Source organism: Eptesicus fuscus, chromosome 10 (genome assembly GCF_027574615.1).
Source record: "Eptesicus fuscus isolate TK198812 chromosome 10, DD_ASM_mEF_20220401, whole genome shotgun sequence".
In the NCBI taxonomy this organism is placed as follows: Eukaryota; Metazoa; Chordata; class Mammalia; order Chiroptera; family Vespertilionidae; genus Eptesicus; species Eptesicus fuscus.
In genome coordinates this window covers 49,185,018-49,203,697 of record NC_072482.1, presented here as the reverse complement: position 1 = coordinate 49,203,697, position 18,680 = coordinate 49,185,018, and the positions used below count along the sequence as shown (strand labels likewise).

At 39.8% G+C, this 18,680-nt stretch overlaps 1 long non-coding RNA gene across 1 annotated transcript in view; it reads right to left on the bottom strand.

Annotated features, from left to right (window-relative positions):
* Window positions 1–322: 322 nt before the first annotated feature.
* Window positions 323–18,680, bottom strand: part of LOC129150614 (uncharacterized) — a 48,278-nt gene continuing 29,920 nt past the window's right edge. Inside the window, exons 2-4 of the long non-coding RNA XR_008557334.1 lie at window positions 17,450–17,502; window positions 5,276–5,362; window positions 323–392 (exon numbers count right to left, since the gene is read on the bottom strand). This is a non-coding gene — a long non-coding RNA (uncharacterized LOC129150614). The remainder of the gene's footprint in view (window positions 393–5,275; window positions 5,363–17,449; window positions 17,503–18,680) is intronic.

The following is an 18,680-nucleotide window of genomic DNA, read 5'->3' as shown; positions in this document are numbered from 1 at the left end:
AAAGCAAAAAAAAGCAAGGCAAGAGAAAGAAACAAAGAAATGAAGAAAGGGAGGGAGTAATGAATGAGGGCTGGGAGGGAGGAAGAAAGGGAGAGAGGGAAGGAGGAAAAGAGCAAGAAGGAAGGGAGGAAGGAAAGAAGGAAGGGAGAAGGGGAGGATGGAAGAAAGGAAGAAAAAAGGAGGAGGGAGGGAAGGAGAAGAAAGAAAAAAAAGAGAAAAAGGGGGAAGAAAGTGGGAGAAATAAAGGAAAAGAAAAAAAGGAAATTTAAAAAAAAGGGGGGGAAAAGAAAAGATTACCTGTAATCCAACTTCCTGGCCACAAGATTGGTTGGTGGCGGACCAGAGCAGAATCATCCCTTAGGAATGCTCCACAAACCTGGAACAGAGGACATCTGCAATGAACAGAGGAACATAATCAGTCACAAGCAGGAACACTGGTTAATCTTAGTCCTTAATGTCAAAGTCATTCTGACAAGCTAAAGCTATAAAGTTTGCCAGAGCACTCTGTTCTCATGTGAGGAAGTAGCTTAAGTTGGCATTTTATTCCACCCAGGATAATAAAAAAATGTTTACATAATTTTTAAAATATAAAAATAATATCAAAGAAAATGTAGAAAACAGAGAGAAGAAAAATCACTGATAGCCCCACTCAAACACAATTATTTTGCTACTTTGACATATCTAAGTCCAATATTTATATGTTTTACATTTTTTACATGTATATGGTTTTACATTATGTATATGTTTTGCAATGATTTATACACACACTTCCCATATATAAAATTGTACACCTTTATTTTTACTCTTCTCCTTAGTATTATCACACACTTTTAAATAGTTTTCTACTTTTTCTTTAAAGGAGTTATCAAAAAACAAGTTTTAAGAAAATAATATCTTAATGAAGTGTTTTTAAATGAATTATTAAAATACAATAGTATTTTTTCATATTGTAGCAATGTGCGAGTATATCTAAGTCTCCATATTTAAATTGAGAAAATTCTCTGACAACTTGGGATGAAAGACAGTCTTTGCTCCACAGACATCCTCATCTATGAATATTTTAAGGCAGAGCAGATTTTTTAGTGTACTCCCACCAATACCTTGACCATATATCATAAGTTACCTTCAAAGATAATGTTTTGCCTCTCCATAATGATTCATATGGTGTATTACTTTTCCCCAAAATAAATAGTTCAAGTGAATGTAAAATATCCGAAGTAAATGGATGTACATTTACTGCATATAAGATCCTATGATTTCCTGCTGGAGAAGAAAATATCTCTCTCTTTCATAGATGAGCCTCAGTTTTCCAGAACATACATTACCTTTTCTTAATATATATGTTTTTTAATTGATTTCAGAGAGGAAGGGAGAGGGGAGAGAGAGCTAGAAAAATCAATGATGAGAAAGAATCATTGATTGGCTGCCTCCTGCAAGTCCCACACTGTGGATTGAGCCTGCAACCCGGGCATGTGCCCTGACCAGGGCTCGAACCATGAAGTCCAAGTTCATAGGTAAAGGCTCAACCACTGAGCCACGCCAGTTGGGCAAGAACATTATCTTTTTAAAGTTAATCCCTGGTGGTAATTGAGCAAGAAATGAAGGGGAATTGTCATTATGGTGAAAATGAGCACATGGACTGTATGAGGGCTATGAGAGCTCAAAATAAAGAAAAAGGGACCATTGAGATTAATGTTAGAGAAAGGATAAAGAAGACATAGAAAATATTTTTATTTTTAATAATATTTCTAAGGGTATTTGAATTCTGAAACCTACTTGGGATGAAAATATCCAATTGTTCATCTTTTATTGAACATCAACTGTTACCTATGTGTGTGACAATGATTAAATCCTTATCTGAGTCTCAGTTTACTCATCTGTTATCAGTGCATTAAATGATATAGTTTCTAAGATTCATTCCTGTTCCTGAAATCTAGTCTGAACCACTGCCACCACCACCATTACCATCAACACCACCTCCAACAGTATTAATTAAAATGAGAAGATTTAATACAAAGAGTATGAAAGAGGGTGCTTGCACTCCATGGACCTCAATGTAGAGTAGTAAAATATCTATATATATTATAGAGAAATATGCTAAAAAAACTGGGATGCCATAACGGGTCAACCGGACAGGAGGAGGTGTGTGCCCAGCGTCAGGGGCAGGGTGGCAGGGGCCTCCGTGCCTGCGCTGGGGGAGGGCCTGATCAGCAGCGGCTATGGCTGCTTCAAGGGCTGGAGAGCAAGGCAGGGCCGGACTGGCAACTCAAGGGTGGGCAGCGCCGCGTGATTTTGAATCCCATGCTGGGCTCCTAGTAATAAATAAGGGATTATAAATAAGTGTAATACATAGATTAAACATTTTATTTTAACTTAATAGACATAAATGACCACACACTTGCCAACCTTTTCACATAAAAACTTTTTTGAAAAATATAGGGCTAGTGATTGCACCATAATATATAATTTATAATTCTTAGTCTTTGTTTCTGTGAAGTAAAGTGAGAACTTACAGATTTTTTTTGAAGATCTGTGTGCAAAATCCTGCTTTTTTTTTCTAATCTGTTATTACTTACATATGAACTTAAGGGTCTTTTTCTTTGGTGACTACATATTGAGTCTTTCCAAAGCATTTCACTTAGTTTAAAAGATCCAACTTTTGTCACACTTTACTTTTGTAATATGTAAATATATTATATAATTGCAATTTTATTTATAAATGTTATAAGAAGGTTTGAGAACAAACTCAACTGACTTTTGGCAAGCAAATGAGTGTCTCATGAGAACAGATGTGCTCAGGTACATGAGTAAAGAATAGTCAATGTGTCTAGGGCAGCAGTCACTATCATTTGCAGGGGGACTGTGAGTGCCTGTTATCCCAGCAGTTATGCTCAGTAGAGACTGTGTAAGAAAATCTATTTGGGGATAATACATAAGCATATAAACAAGCGTGTAAAAACATGGTAGAAATCACTATAGACAATGTAGACAATATATAAATGCATGTGATATAATGTCTAATAACTAATTGGATAGTGTATGACACATAATGAGCCCAGAAAGAACATTTCGAAGTAAAGAGTGATAGGAGATAATAGTGAGTGTTTTTCCCCACTCCTAAATATTTCCTTTCATGTGACAATAAATAGAATTATTGGAACACTCCAGTCTCTGCCTCTACAATCCTCCCATCCCAGGAGAATACAATGCTTTTTCTTATTGGAACATTTAAGCTTAATATCTCCCTTCTTCCCTTTTGGGAATAGCTCACTGTCTGGTGTGGGCATGCTGTCCCGGGATTAGGTTCTGCCCCAGGGAGTAGAGGGGCCTTGCCCCAGCCCAGAGCTGCCTGTGGTTTGGGATTTGATATAAGTAAGCAATCAGCAGACAGATCTAAGCCACATTCTTCAAGCCAGTCTTTATCAACAATAAAGTAGTATTTCGGCTCCCACCTGCTTATTTATTATCTATTTTTTCATTTGATTCAGAACTTGAGTGAAGAAGAAGTAGTGGCCCTTTCAAATAATCCAGCAAGGAGATCAGAGGAAGATCCAGGAGAGACATGGAGACAGAAATTTCATTTTCATTGAAATTGGCTTATAATAGGTCTGTCACTCCCAATTCTTTGCAAGGTTACCTCTTCCTACTCTATTGCCAGAATATTTTTTTAAATGTTCGTGTGTCTAAGTTTCTCATTACTTCCTTAACATAACATCCAAGGCTCTTTATGAGGAGGGCTACCATTCACAGTTTTGTTGGGAAAGTCATCTGCTATTTTGGTGTCATCGTTTATAGCATCCCTTTTACTTTCAAAAGTTTTCCAATTTCAGAAAGTTTTATTGTCACCACTAGAGGCCTGGTGCATGAAATTCGTGCATGGAGGGGGTGTGTCCCTCAGCCCAGCCTGCACCCTCTCCAATCTGGGATCCCTCTCACAATCCAGGACTGCTGGCTCCCAACTGCTCTCCTGCCTGCCTTCCTGATTGTCCCTAACTGCTTCTGCCTGCCAGCTTGATCACTGCCCTCCCCTGCAGGCCTGGTCCCCCCCAGCTGCTCTCCCTTGCAGGCCTGGGTTCCCCCCTTAACTGCCATCCCCTGCAGGCTTGATCAGCCCCAACTGCCCTCCCTTGCAAGCCTGGTCCCTCCCAACTGCCCTCCCCTGCTGGCCTGATCACCCACAACTGCCCTCCCTTGCAGGCCTGGTCTCTCCCAACTGCCCTCCCCTGCTGGCCATCTTGTGGCGGCCATCTTGTGTCCACATGGGGGCAGCCATCTTTGACCACATGGGGGCAGCCATCTTGTGTATTGGAGTGATGGTCAATTTGCATATTGCTCTTTTATTAGATAGGATAGAGGCCTGGTACACGGGTGGAGGCCAGTTGGTTTGCCCTGAAGGGTGTCCCAAATCAGGGTGGGGTTCCCTTGGGGCATGGAGCAGCCTGGGCGAGGGTCCTGTGGTGGTTTGCAGGCTGGCCACACCCCCAGGCAACCCAAGCAGAGGCCCTGTTATCTGGGATTTATTTATCTTCTATAATTGAAGCTTTATAGCCTTGAGCAGAGCCAAGCCTCCTGCTTGCTCCGTGGCCGCAGCCATTTTTGTTGGGATTTATTTATCTTCTATAATTGAAACTTTGTAGCCTTGAGTGGAGGCCTGGGCCAGCCAGGGTGTGTGGAAAGCGTGGCTTCCTCCATTACCAGGGCAACCCAAGCCTCCTGCTCACTCTGTGGCTGCAGTCATCTTGGTTGGATTAATTTGCATACTTGCTCCTGATTGGCTGGTGGGTGTGGCTTATGGGTGTAGCAGAGTGCTGGTTAATTTGCATATTACTCTTTTATTAGATAGGATATGTAGGATCTACCTGTTACTCCCCCTTTCAGTCTCTTCTGCTACTGTCTAACTTGCATTTTTAGTTCCATACCACACAATCCACTTGGCAGTCCCAAATAATGCATGTGTGTTGAGTCCTCTGGCCTTTGTCAAAGCTGCTTCTTTTTTTTATATATATATATTCTCATTGACCTCAGAGAGGAAGGGAGAGGGACAGAGAGAGAGAAACATCAATGATGAGAGAGAATCATTGATTGGCTGCCTCCTGTACGCCTCCTACTGGGGACCGAGTCTCCAACCCAGGCATGTGCCCTGACCAGGAATCGAACCTGGGACCCTTCAGTCCACAAGCTGATGCTCTATCCATTGAGCCAAACCAGCTAGGGCAAAGCTGCTTCTTTTATATGGAATGCCTTTTATTCCCTCCCTAATTTGGTAAAATCCTACCTTTTCTTTGTGGTCCAGATCCAAGGTCACTTATTCTTTCGAGTCTTCTATGCTCCTCTCTGCTCATCTATTGCACTTTGTCTGCCACTAGAATGAAGTGAATTTTGAGGGTCCAAAGCACCAATATATTTTGATCAATGCATACAATTTAATTTTTGCTAAAACCAGATATGCATAATGTTAGAACATCTAAAGAGGGAACATGGAGTGGAGAGGGTCCTCCATTATGCTTCTAAGCTGGGTACAAGATGCTCTATAAGAGTGAATCAGAGTCAAATGTTAAGTGAATGACAGAGAATAAGCCCAGGTTAAGTGTGACCTGTGATAACTCTTCCTGGTGAGTGTTTAACAGCGCTTGCTTAGATGTTCAGTAAACAGTGCAGCTCCAGCAGTGGCTGTGCTGAGAACAGTGGTTCCTTTTATGGCCGCCATGAAGACACTGTGACGCTGGGCTAGTGATCACACTGTAACTATTGCTAACCTGCTTAGTGTTCCATTGAGTGTTTTAATCACTTCAAGTGCACTGCCAAAAATTCAAGTGTTCAACTCTGTGCTGTGATGCTGAGAGAGAGAGAGAGAGAGAGAGAGAGAGAGAGAGAGAGAGAAAGAGATTAGTATAGTAATTAAGAGCATAGGTATTTTTGAATAAAAGAAGACCTGAGAATATATTCTGCCACAGCCTAAGTGTGACCTTATACAACTTATTTAAACTCTCTAAACTAAGTTTATTTTTCATTAAAAGGGGAGGAAATGTCTATAGGGTTGTTGTGTTGATCACATAAAATCATGCTTGTAAAAGGCTCGTGGATTAAGTCCTCACTAAATGTTGCCACCCCTGCCTAGGAACCTTTATATACTCTAATAGATTGTGTAATAATACTATTAGAGCTAATCAACCAGTGCACCTTTGTGACTGTGGAGGGAAATGAGCAAAGGAAAACTGAGATATTTGGACTATCTGACAGCAGTGTGGTGGCTGAGCAGCATTTTCAGTGCAAAGCAAAGACAGTGACCTTATCAGAAGAGATTCAAGTCATCCCAGGAGACACACAAGAAAATGGAAGGCGATCACGAGTGGAAAAGTATTCAGAGTTCAGTCCATGGGAAATGAATCAAGTTAAAATAAGAAAGAAGTATGACCTCAGTCAAAAGGGGCTAAGACATCAATCTGCTTCAGGAACCAATGTGAAATGAGCTCATAAAAGAATGGGATCAAGTAATTAGCCTAATCTCCCAGGGAGGGTTTTTGAGACAGACTGTTGCCACCCAATCAGCAGTGAAATGTTTCTAAGAATGTCTTATGAATAAATTAATTAACTGGGCCTTTATCTCCTAAGAAAATGAACAGGGCATCCACCACAAGCTTGAATGCCCATTTGACCCACTTGATAGGGCGAAGATAGTGCAGACCCTTTCACACGCTGAGCATTTACATTCATGTACATCCAGTCACTACAATGCTTGTCTCAGTGTAAATGCTGAGTACTTGTTGACTGTATCTAAAACAGAGTACAGTTATATTTTAACCATATCTTTAATCCCAATATACAATCGTGATTGATGGGGAAGTTTCTAGTACACTGGCAGGACTAAGGATGGAGGTATTTTGGAGCCAAACACTTTTTCATCTTTTCAAATCCCATTGGAAACATGTATGTTCCTAGGACCAGACCTTAAAACGGGCTGTTTTTATAGAAGTTTCTGGGAGTTGCCAAGGATGCCACATAGAAGTGATATACACATTGTTATCTGCATTCCCTGGGGAAATTAAGTCAAATCACTTACCATTTGAGGAGAAAACAGTCTGAAATTTTGAGGTCTTAAGAAAGTCACCAAAATTCTGTCATGGGATGGTGTGAAATCTTAAAGTTGTGTGATTTCATGACTAGTGGATATTTTAAAATACTTTTTAGCTAAAATGAGGGTAACGGAAGCAGGGTACAAAACTGTATATGTTCATATAGAAATTAAATATATATACAATTTGGCTAATAATATATTTGGAAGAACTTTACACCTGTGGGAAGTTTAAAAAATGAAGCTCAGGGTTAGCTGAGAATAAAGGACTGGCTTTATTTTACTCATCAATATAATGTAACTATGGAGATCTTTGCAAATGACCCCAAGTTCTCTGAACTTTTGTGCATTTAACTCAGATTTCTAATAACATTTTAACATTTTATACAGTGGTTTAATAATATAGAGTATTCAGCTCAAAAAAATTAGGAACAGATGGTGAGAATGGACTCATTCCCATTTCTGATGTGCACTTTATTATACTACTTTCAAAGAGTGACTTAAAGCACATTCCAAAAATGTACAGTAGGTGTGTGGATTGCATCTCTTGAGAAATGACTGTTTTGTGCAGTATTCCCAGCTCTGTTTCAGCATGTAATGGGACAGCTTTCCATAGAAAACAAAGCAAATTAATATCTAGTGATACAAATACCCAACACAATTGTTTTATAACATAAATGAATTTTAGTGTTTGAGTCTCTTTTTAAAATAAAAAGTCTATTAAAAAAAAACTTTTTACCACACTCAGTATCACACCACAGTGGAATGTATTTTTTGTTTGTTTTTTTTCCTAATATTTTTATTGAGCTATAATTGATTTATAACATTATATTTGTTATAGGTGGATAGCATGATTTGATATTTCTCTATATATTGCAAAATAATCACCACAATAAATAAAATATTTTGAAAATTCCAGATTTCAGAAATTAATTATAATATAGTAAATAAAAACAATAATAGTGTTAACTAATATTAAGTGAGTAGTTGTTATTTGCCAGGAATTATTTTAAGTGCTGTACATTTTTAAATATCAAGATTACCCCAATTTTAGGAAGTAAATTTTAGGGATAAGTTTATCCCCATTTGATAGGTGAGAAAAATGAGATACAAAGAAATTCAATATTGTGCCTTCCCAAAGTTTATAAATAACATATTTTGTTAGAGGGCAATTAATGGTAACATTTGCTCAGTAGTAGAATATCTAGAGTAAAAGAATATTATTGATCCTTGAAGGTGCTTACTACCATATGACATTATAGTTTGTGTCTAACAAAAATAGAATAGCAATGAGTAAGCCTCCTCTAAGTATACCATTGGCTCAATGTACTTCCACTATATCCCAACAAAGTCACTAGAATTGTGTTCTTCTGCTTCTTATGTCATAGCTCTTTCATTAGAATAAACAGTGCAGAGACGGAGGCAGGCTGATGCATCTTTATAGAGGTAATATTTTGCTATGAGCACTCTGCCTGGGGTGAGAGAGGCTAGATACATATGGGAAAACAATGATGCAGGTCTGATTCCATAAGGAAATGCCCCACAAACACTACTAAAATGATCTGTACAGAATGTGCTTTGGCGTTCTTGAGTCACACCTCCTCTTACAGAGATTTTTCAAAATAACATCTTGTCTTGGAACATTAAATATTTTCTTCATGTTGCATCCAAAAGAACATGCTTTCTTGAGAAATAAAAGATGGATAATGAAGGAAGACAGCCCTGTCTACTAGTATTTTATCAAGTCACCAAGGGTTGGCTTGAACTTCGTCTGGGTTTACAGTTTCAGAACACTACACTGATTAAGGCTCAGAATTAGTTCTAGCCCACCTTGTGTGCTGCATGAGCAGTGGTTATCAACATTAGTGTACATCAAAATCACATGGAGGCTTGTTAAAATTCAGTTTATCGAGACCCTGACCCAGAGTTGTTTTGTAATGAAATGTATTGTGGTAATATTGGTCAATAAAATTATATAAATTTCAGGTATACAACATCTGTATACTCAACTGTGTACAGAGTTTTTGATTTAGTAGGCCTAGAATGGGGCTGAAGAATTTGCATTTCTAATAAGTTCCCAGGTAATGCTGATATTGCTAGCTGAGAGATTACACTTTGAAAACCACAATTCAGTGTGAGCTACTTGAGTCTTAAAGCTGAGCCTCAATCATTGTGATTTGCAGATGATTTTTAATGTCTTTGATTATTCTCTCTTAGGATTAATATTATTTAATATTATATAATTGGTTATGATAAATGGATAGATCGATAAATGTTATACCCCCTTTTTATCAAGGATGGTTTCCCTATATATGCTTCTCTTCTGGGCACTTGGATCCTAAATCAAAGTAATAGAAATGTAAAATTTTGTGACGGGATACATTCACATATATAAATCTTCCTTCTTATATTACCACCAACTATAGGTGGTAGTTGTGCTCAAATGAAAATATATTTTTTAATCCAGAAAACAGGAATATGCCTCAAGTTCATCTTCTTTCTAAATTACAAAGAATGATCATCTGCAGCTACCCAGAGTACATACAGGCTGTATAGTGTAACAGGCATTGTGTTAGATCACTCCCATTATCTTCTCTTTTTCAAAAAGAGTCACTTCTTTTAATGGGTTTAGAATAGTGCAAATAAAGTTTTTTATAGCATAATTTCTATCAGGTTCTGAGAGCAGAAGTTAGGAATGACTTAGATATGCCTTCCCTTTTCAAGGAAGATTACAAATTTAATCTTGAAATTAAAAATGTTTAACTAATGTTATAAAAAGAAAACACATTAAAAGCTGGTCAGAAATTATTTTCCTTCAATAACTTATTTGGTTTTAATTTACAGCCACTAACATGTGGCTTAATATGAAACTCATTTTATAGGTTGTTGACATACTATATTTAACATTACCTGTTAGATATTCTCTTTATCAGATAATTCCAAACCCAGCTCTGTTATTAAGGTACAATATTTAAAGAAATGTTTACAAGCTTTAAAAAATAGCCTATCATCTATTTGAAGTAATTTTGCAATCATTAAGGGTAAAACTGTATTACCATCAGGGACACAAAAGACCAAAGGCTGTATTTTCTCTGCTTGTTTGTATTGTGAAGCACAGTTAAACAAATAGTGTCTCCCTTTCAAGGCATGGAACCTCAGCCAATAATACAGCTGATGCTGAAACTCTCTGAAAGGGAGATGTGGCTTTTGTTGGGATCTGGCTGGATGACTTTGCTTAGTGGAATGCAAAAGTGCTTTTGCTCTATCACACATACTTTACAAGGCAAGGAGCTTTAGAGAGGGAGGACAGCAGAAACTATTAGAAGATTAATGAGAATCCCCATGGCCTGTTCTTTCTTCAACCATATTTACTGGGCAAGTAAATCTACTGAAAAAAAATTTCATGTAATACATATTTTTTGTGTATGTAAACCTGGTGTAATGCGAGATCCTAAACACAAGGATTAATAACATTTTATCTAAAATGAAAGACTCAAGGAAAATAATACTAAAGGGAAAAGCTAGGAAAATTTTCATTGTGTACACCAATTAGATATTTTGCTGTTCATGGGTTTTCTCAAAAACATAAAGTAATATAGGATGGAAGTGAAATATATTGTACTAATAATATATAAATGTACAGGTTAAATAATTTTAAAATTGCTTTACCAGTAGTATTTGGTATTTTGACAATAAAATATAGACTTATGAATTCATTACATAAAATTAGTAGAAAAAAACTAGTAGCATGTTTTTTAAAAAATTGCATTAAGTTTAATATCAAGTTTATATAATCTATAATAATAAAAGGATAATATGCTAATTAGACCCAACGTCCTACTGGGTGTCCTTCCGGATATCCTTCTGGACGAAGCTGGGACCAGAGTGAAGCAGCCCAGGTTCCGGGTGCCTGTTGGTGGTGGCCAGAGCAAAGCCTGGGTCCCGGGTGCCAGAGGGAAGCCAGTGCCGGCAGCCGGGGGAAGGAAGGCCTATTCTTGCATGAATTTTCGTGCATCGGGCCTCTAGTCCTATACAATAAAAGCCTAATATGCTAAGTGTCCGGTGGTCCAGTCATCTGTTCAAACAATCAAATCTTAATATGTTAATGATGTGCTAAGGCAGCTCAACTGCTTGCTATGACATGCACTGACCACTAGGGGGCAGACACTCCAACTGGTAGGTTAGCTTGCTGCTGGGGTCCAGCTGATCAGGACTGAGTGAGATGGGCTGGACAAGCTCTGGAGCCCTCCCACGGTCCCTCCCAGGCTGGCCAACCTCCTGCGTCTCTCCCTGGCCCCAATCGTGCACCAGTAGGGTCCCTCGGCCTGGCCTGTGCCCTCTCGCAATCCGGGACCCCTCGGGCAATGTCGGAGAACCGGTTTCAGCCTGATCCCACAGGGGGAGTGCCGCTCAGCCAGAAGCCGGGCTCATGGCTGGCGAGTGCAGTGGCAGTAGCAGGAGTGGGAGCCTCTCCCACCTCCACAGCAGTGCTAAGGATGTCTGTCTGCTGGTTTAGGCCCGCTCCCCCTGAGGAGTAGGCCTAAGCAGTCAGTCCGACATCTCCCGAGGGCTCCCAGACTGTGAGAGGGTGCAGGCCAGGCTGAGGGGACCCCCCCCTCCACAAGTGCAGGCCTCTAGTCTATCCTATCTAATAATAGACAAATATGCAAATTGACCATACCTCCGACACACCCTCAAGCCACGCCCACCATCCAATCAGAGCGAATATGCAAAGTAACCCAAACCAAGATGGCTATAGACACAGAGAGCAAGGTTTCCTAGGTAACAGAGGAAGCCAAGTTTTCCGCCTGCCCTTGCCAGGCCTAAGACTCCACTCAAGCTACAAAGTTTCAATTATAGAAGGTAAACAAATTCAAACAAATGGTGGCAGAATGGAGCTTGAGAGAGCAGGCCAGGGTTGCTGCCGGCAACAGGGGAAGCAAAGCTTTCTGCACACCCTGGCCGAGCTCACCTGCTTAAGGCAAAAAAGTTTCAATTATAACCCCAATACAAATGGCTGCAGGCCTCGGAGGGAGCCCCAGGCTTGGCTCCGCTCCAGGCTACAAAGTTTCAATTGTAGAAGGAAAATAAATTCCAGATACCAGGGCCTCCGCTTGGGTTACAGGGGGCATGGCCAGCCTGCAAACCACCACAGGCCCCTCGCTCAGGCCGCCCCATGCCCCAAGGGAACCCCCACCTGATCCGGGATGCCCTTCAGGGCAAACCAGCTGGCCCCCACCCCTATACCAGGCCTCTATCCTATCTAATAAAAGAGTAATATGCAGATTGATCATCACTGCAACACACAATATAGCTGCCTCCATGTGGTCAAAGATCCTGTCCCCATGTGGACACAAGATGGCCACCACGAGATGGCCAGCAGGAGAGGGCAGTTGGGAGGCACCCGGCCTGCAAGGGAGGGCAGTTGAGAAGGACCAGGCCTGCAAGGGAGGGCAGTTGAGAGGGACCAGGCCTGCAAGGGAGGGCAGTTGGAGGTGATCAACCCTGCAGGAGAGGGTAGTTAGGAGTGACCAGGCCGGCAGAGGAGGGAAGTTGGGGGCAAACAGGCTGGCAGCAGAGTGGTTAGGGGGTGATCAGGCTGGCAGGCAGAAGCGGTTAGGGGCAATCAGGAAGGCAGGCAGGCAAGCAGTTGGGAGCCAGCAGTCCTGGATTGTGAGAGGGATGTCCGACTGCCCGTTTAGGCCCAAATGGGCAGTCGGACATCCCTCGAGGGGTCCCAGATTGGAGAGGGTACAGGCTGGGCTGAGGGACAACCCCCCTCCGTGCACGAATTTCGTGCACCGGGCCTCTAGTATATATATAAAAGCCAAGTGACCGGAACTACCAGAATGACTGGAATAACTGGCCAACCTCCTATGGCCTCTCCCCACAGCTGGCTCCACCTCTGATTGTCCCCCACCCCGATTGGGGGCAAGTAAAGCCAGCCAACCTCCCACAGCCCCTCCCCCTGGCTGGCCGGCCCCGATTGGCCCTGATCGTGATGGGCTGGCCGGACCCCACCCATGCATGAATTTGTACACCAGGCCTCTATCACTTATATAAAATGTTTTATAAAAATAAACAGATTGAACTGGGTTTAATCTGTTAGTGGTTTACAACAGCATAATAAATGTAAACTTCATATCCCAAGTAAAAAAGACAGAATAACCCATGCAATTCTGTATTAGTTTTAAATGTATCCATCCCCAGTAGAGAGCCCCTTTCTTTATAGACCCTCCCCCTTCCCTTCCTTGCCACCTCCCAACAGGGGCAGCATGTCAAGCTCTAGCATAAAATATTCAAACGCTAAGGAAGTGTGCTCTGTTCTGTTGACAGGGACAATGGTTGCAACAAAGTTGAGCTATTTTTAGATAATTGCTTTTGTAACCAGATGTTATAAAATTTAAAATAAGTGTTATGTTGTCTCTAACTATTTTGGATCACTTTAAAACATTTCTAAACAAAATAGTATCCAAAATGCAGATGCACTTTGACCCAGGACAGAATTCACTTTTGAAAAAAAAAAAAAACCAATTAGAGAAACGGAGTCAGAGAAATTAAGCAGGAATTTAAATAGCACCATCAAACTTGTGATGTAACTTCAGTCGCCCATGGTAAAGAATATCATAAATATCATGACTGGAATGTCCTTCACCATCATGAGTAGATGATGATCACAAATGTCAACTATATAGACTTTGGAATGAAATAAAATACATTTAAATATAAATGTGTTTGGTCTCCTTAAAACTTATTGTATTTCAGAAATACTATTGCTTAGCCCAGTGGTCGGCAAACTCATTAGTCAACAGAGCCAAATATCAACAGTACAACAATTGGAATTTCTTTTTAGAGCCAAATTTTTTAAACTTAAACTTCTTCTAACGCTACTTCAAAATAGACTCGCCCGGGCCGTAGTATTTTGTGGAAGAGCCACACTCAAGGGGCCAAAAAGCCGCATGTGGCTCGTGAGCCGCAGTTTGCTGACCATGGGCTTAGCCTGGCCAGAAATACTATTGCTTAGTGGTTGAGCATCAACCCATGAACCAGGAGGTCATGGTTCAATTGCCAGTCAGGGCACATGCCCAGTTGCAGGCTTGATCCCCAGTAGGAGTTGCGCAGGAGGCAGCTAATCAAGGATTCTTTCTCTCTCTCTCTCTCTCTCTCTCTCTCTCTCTCTCTCTCTCTCTCTCAATATATTTTTATTGATTTCAGAGAGGAAGGGAAAAGGAGAGAGAGATAGAAACATCAGTGATGATAGAGAATCATTGATCAGCTGCCTCCTGCACACCCCACACTGGAGATCATGCTTGCAACCCAGGCATGTGCCCTGACTGGGAAACAAACCATGACCGCCTGGTTCATAGGTTGACACTCAACCACTGGCTACTGGGTATCTCTATTTGGGTGCCCAATAAGTATCTCAAAATTAACCATTTCAAAACAGATATCTTTTTTTTTAATATATATATATTTTATTGATTTTTTACAGAGAGAAAGGGAGAGGGATAGAGAGCTAGAAACATCGATGAGAGAGAAACATCGACCAGCTGCCTCCTGCACACCCCCTACCGGGGATGTGCCCGCAACCAATGTACATGCCCCTGACCGGAATCAAACCTGGGACCCCTCAGTCCGCAGACCGACGCTCTATCCACTGAGCCAAACCGGTTTTGGCTCAAAACAGATATCTTGACTCTATCTCAGCCCTAAACCTGCCCTACCTCCAAATGCTCCTTCTTTTAGATTTCTTCACTCATTGTTCATTAGATGATCACAGTTCAAATGTAAAAGGAAAAACTGATTCCACAAACAAACTGATAGAACATTTTCAAGTTTCCTTGCATGTTCTCCAGCTTTGCATTTCAATGCCAAAAGGCAAAAATGTGGCTATCCTTCTCAAGTGTACCCCAAATCTGACCCTTTTTATTGAACACTGACCACCTTGTTCACTATCATCTTGTCTCACTTGAAATAGTGTAAAAGCCTCCTCACCAGCTCCTCAGTTTCTATTATTGGCTTTCACTTGGCTCATTTCCACATACTAGGTAGGGCAAACTTTCAGAAATGTAGATAAAATACTGTCATTCCTCTGATTAAATCTCTCCAATGGCTTCTCACTAAGGTTAGAATAAAATCTAAGCTCATTGTCTTGGCCTGAAACATATCATTTGACTTGGCCTTTGCCTACCTGCCTAACCATTCACCACATTCCAACCAAACAGACTTTCTTTGCCAAGCTCATTCTCTCATCAGGGCTTTTTCATATTCTACCTACAATGTCCTTGCTTTAGTTTTTTAAATTCTGGTCCTTTTTAATAAGTCAGGTCTCAACTCAAATGTTAAGTCCTGAAACAGATCTTCTTGGCCATCACAATTAAGGCAACTCTACCTCCTATCTCTCTCTACCCCAGTCACTCCTAATCCCATATTTCACTTTTTTTTTTTTATGGCACTGCTTATCAAGTGAAAGTGTCTTATTTAATTATTTGGGTGTGTGTTTATGTCTTTCTCTCTTGGGAGGTAATCACCATAAGAGAAATCACTTTTATTGACTTTTATACTACCTGGTGTCAACTACCAGGAACAAAATATCCACTCACTGAATGCCATTAACTACTTCAAAATAGCAGATGGCAATAATAAAACAACAAAAATATGTGCTTATTGTGAGTAATGTTCATATGTTCACAAATATATTTAAGTGTTCTAACTAAAATAGAAAAAAATAAAGTTATATAATTACTTTGAAATTCTAAATCAGTGGAAGAAATGTTTGTATTTAAAGTATTGATTTAATATCCTTACTTTCAAAAATACTCTTTACTGCACATCGAGTACAGAATCTAATCATACAGAATCTAATTACTACTAATAAAGATATACTATCAAGCAATAATAATACAATTATTATGATTTGGTTTATAAAAGAAAAAATATAAGCAAAATAATATCACCTAATAAAATTTTAACTCACAGTTAAAGATCCAAACATCCCTGCAGTGGGCTGATTCATATGAATAGTACAGAGTAATTTCAGATTTAATAAATTAATAATAGTCATTGCTTTTAATGAAGGTCATGCAATTTTCTTCTTCAAGTCAATATAATAATTTTGAACTTTTATAACTCAGGGGAAAATTACATGGAGGCTTAGCAACTATTCAAGTAAGTCATGAATAGCAAAGGTACACTTCACTCTTGGAAACTTTATCAGTGTAAAATAAACACGATTATGTTTCATTTGTGTAGCCTTGTATCAGTGAATACTCGAAATGTTGCCTATAAATTCTTAGAATCATATTAAATATACTGAAGGAAGATGGGTTAATATCCCTTGAGATTGCCATGAAAAATAAATCTCTTTTTCATTTGACTAGTCAGGTGGGAAAATATGAACACAAAGTCAATACTACTTTACATATCATACTGTGCTTTTTTCAAAGGCTCAAGAATATCCATTTTTCCAAATAGTGATAATCCTTTCCACTTTATAGTTTACAAATCACATCACATACATTATTTCATTTGAGTCTTATAACAATTATGTGAGGTAAGTATAGCAGTGTATTATTTCATTTTTATAGACAAGAAAAGAGGGGGGAAAAACAACACACGAGGATCAAAAATTTAAGTAATTTTTCCAAATTGCATGGCTAGGAAAGGACAGACTAACTACATAGCCCAGGGTTGAAATTTCTATCCCAGCATTCTTTTCATCATCCTATCCACCTCTGTTAATTTCCTGACAAGTAGGACATGTAGTAATTAAAGAACAGTGCCTTGAGCTATAGCTACCCACGGAAGTGTCATGACATCCATGTTTCCCTGCAATGGCAGATGCGGTTATGATTCCAAGCAGGATGTGTCTCTTAAAAACAAGGGTTAGAAAACCCTCTTACATCAACAAAGCAAAGAACAGAATACTAATTCCACAAAGAGAAAGCAGCTGCCGTAGTCGGAGCTCTCAGAATAGAAGCGCAGTGAGCAGCTAGCTGGAAACTACTCTCAAAAGACATCAGTTTCCAGAACATATTGGAGTGAAGCACAGCTTTCCATTGAAGTCAGTTGATAAAGATCCAATGCTTAAAGATTATACACAGAGGAAGAAAAACAGGAAAAGACTAAGAAACTTGTATTAAGGAACCTGTCGCTAGGTCAGGCAGATTTGGGCAAGAGAAACTTGATAATGGAAAGATCAAAACCCAGATAGACCATATCACATTGTTCAATATTGCGAATCTTATGTGAGGGGGAATTGGAAATATCAGAACCTCCATTAGGCCTATTATAGCTCTTACCTGACTGCACTGTAAATGGTATAGAACCTTCCTTTGGTTCATGGACTTAGTTACTCTGGACGAATAAATTTCCTACCTTTTTTAAGTTCCAATATGAAGAGACATCTCTTGATGTGTATATGAAGATATCTAAAAAACACAGGTCTTATTAGAACTCAAATTCTAGAGCCTAAATGTGATTGAATGATTCAGTTAACCAAACTTATAGCTTTTGAATGAAGTTTATGTCTGTCCTAGGCTGACTGTGTCCCTCTGCTCATGGCCACTGCTTCCCTCAAGGCCAAGATTGATCATGCCTATGTCCATCAAACCCCCCAAAAGTGCTTCCTCGCCTCTTCCCCCTGGGCCTAAGTGTGATGATAATTTGTCTGCTAATATGCCCCAGATTGTTGCAATATCCTTTGTGGTTACCATACACCCACACCTTTATAATTAGAATCTCTATAAATATGTCATTCTAGAATTAAGTGTGCCATCTGCTTCCTGTTGGTATTCGGATACAGACAGGACTCTTTGTTAAGTAGTTCTCATCACAATCATACATCTGCATTTTAGTATTTCCTATTGACACCAATGAAGCTCAAGCTTGTAGAATTTACGTAGTTTACCTAATGTCACCTAGATGGTAACGAGGCACCAGAATTTTGATATAGATTAGTCTGAGCCAAAACCGCCTCTGATAGTTCCACTATATTGCATTGACTGGAGTTTGTATTAGATGTATATTTCACATGTGTATGCTCTATTGGCAACAAAGAATGGTAACAGAATGTTTGAGAGAGAAAAAATAAGTGATAAGCTACCTCAAACCCTTTATAAATAAATGAGGTAAGAAAACCGGGGCAAAAAGTAATTTGCTCAAATTCACAAAGGTATTGACTGCCAGCCAAGCATCCCTCTACACACACTTTAAATAAAGAGATATGTGATAATCAATGACCCACTGATGCAGAGAAGTACACTGCTGCTGGTAAAATGTTACAACCACTGAGGAAAACAGATTGGTAGTTTCTTAAAATACTTACTGTATGATCCAGAGATACTTCTGGTATTTACTACCCACTCCCACTCCCCAAACAAAATCATATTGTTACAGCGGGCAGTTAGTTATTAACAAAAAAGAAGGGAGCAAACATCTGATTAAACTGGATTAACTAGGAAGGGGCAGTTTCACAATCACCCCGGGGAACAACCAGCAGCCTCCCCCTGATGAACTAAGGGGGCGAGGGACCCTGAGGGGTAAGTCCTTTTACTAAGCTACTAAGCACAAGCTCCTTTGAAGCCAAAATGGTGATCATAAAGGGGAG